Below are 1,623 nucleotides of genomic sequence, written 5' to 3'. Positions count from 1 at the left end.
CTTTTTTGTTATATCTTTAGTTGATGTTTATTTACCCAGCAATAGCCAACAGACATGCATTTAATACAATTTAATGCCCAGCAGCACATGGTTCTTCCTAGAATCATTTTAGGTGTGGAATCATGGAAACTAAACATGGAGTTTGAAGGTAGACATTGGTTGAGTCTTGGCTTTGCATTTTCCTAGGTGGGAAATCTTGGGAGAGACTCAATGTCTTTGAATCTCACTTTCCCTATTTATAAAAAGAGCCTAAAAACACCCCTTCTACTTATTTCCCATAATTGCTTCACATATCACATAAGATAATATAGTGAAAGCAATACTGAAGCATCTCTCTGCAAAACAAAGAAAACAGTATTGAACGATGCAGCTTTCGAAACACAAGGAGCTCACACGGCCGAGAGTGAGAGCTCATGAATGCTGGTTTCTGCCCTTCCAGTTTATTCCCACTGAAGCCTATGTGTGACTAGTTGCAGACAGACAAGAGAGCAGAGGAGAACCTTAAATCTGGCTGGAGTCATAAACGAAGGCAGAACTGGTAAGGGGGAACAAAGTTGATAACTATCTGCTATGAACTGTGTTTTATATGGCTGACTGCTGAGCCAGAAACCAGTTTTTCTCTGGGCAGAAAGAATATCTGGGAAGCAAGGGAAGGTCTTAAGTCACACGCATACACACACACACACACACACACAAATAAGAGTACAGGCATGGAAAGACCCAGACAGAAATCTTCTAGACGCTTGTGACCTACCCAATTGCTTTCTTTGCGGGGGAAGAAAACCACACAAGCTTATCTTTTGTACTGAAAGACAAAGGGAGGGCATGAACACAGACCCCCTACCACCAATCATGCAGTTGAGTTTCCTGCATTTGGGGAAATCGCAGGGGTCTGCACATCCGGAGTGCAATGGATAAGCTTAGCCTGGAAAAACCACCTTCATGACCCTGGTGTCTCCCCTGCCAGGTAAGTATCCCAATTGCTTGAATGGCCCCTTTCTCTCATAGGCAAATCTTCCTACCCCCAGAGCATCTTAAAAGAAACAGGTGGCTTTGGACAAAACCCACAGCTACTGGTGAAATTGTACATGTACTGTCATTATCATCATTGTTTTAACCTTAAATGAATATTGTTCAAGAAGTCTCTCCTGAAGGCGCCATTTTCACTCGAATCCAAGGATAACTGGCTCAAGTTGTCCTGATGTCAAAAAGAAAAATATCATGAGTTGCTCATCATCTTTATGTTCATGATAGGCTTTGAGGCTACTATTTCTTTAATTGAGCAAAATAAGTGTCTTACTTTTTAAATCCCTGAATGATTGTTTTAATCTTCTACTAGTTGGCTCAGATAATTTTCTAAATTCATCTGCTGCTTCCAGTTATACCATAATTGAGCAAGGCTCTGAGTGAGAAATCTGGTAAGCAAGCTGGAGGTCCTCTTTAGCCTAGCACATTCAGTCAAAACCCAACCCCTATCCATGCACCCATTAACACTTCTTGATTGTTCTCTCTCCTGGCCCCCTGGAACACCCCAGGGCAGGCCTTCATCATCTACCTCCTGTGGTCTGCAAACAGGATTTCCACAACACACAACTGATCCTACTTAGGCTTAACCAACACACT

At 42.2% G+C, this 1,623-nt stretch overlaps 1 non-coding gene across 1 annotated transcript; it reads right to left on the bottom strand.

Annotated features, from left to right (window-relative positions):
- Positions 1-814: 814 nt before the first annotated feature.
- Positions 815-975, bottom strand: LOC111760310 (U1 spliceosomal RNA). The gene has a single exon (XR_002794046.1). It is a non-coding gene; the product is annotated as a U1 spliceosomal RNA (small nuclear RNA).
- Between the last annotated feature and the right edge of the window lie 648 nt (positions 976-1,623).

Source organism: Dasypus novemcinctus, chromosome 25 (assembly GCF_030445035.2).
Source record: "Dasypus novemcinctus isolate mDasNov1 chromosome 25, mDasNov1.1.hap2, whole genome shotgun sequence".
Lineage (NCBI taxonomy): Eukaryota > Metazoa > Chordata > Mammalia > Cingulata > Dasypodidae > Dasypus > Dasypus novemcinctus.
Note: the sequence above shows the minus strand (reverse complement) of the source record. Positions and strands in the feature narration are given on the sequence as shown.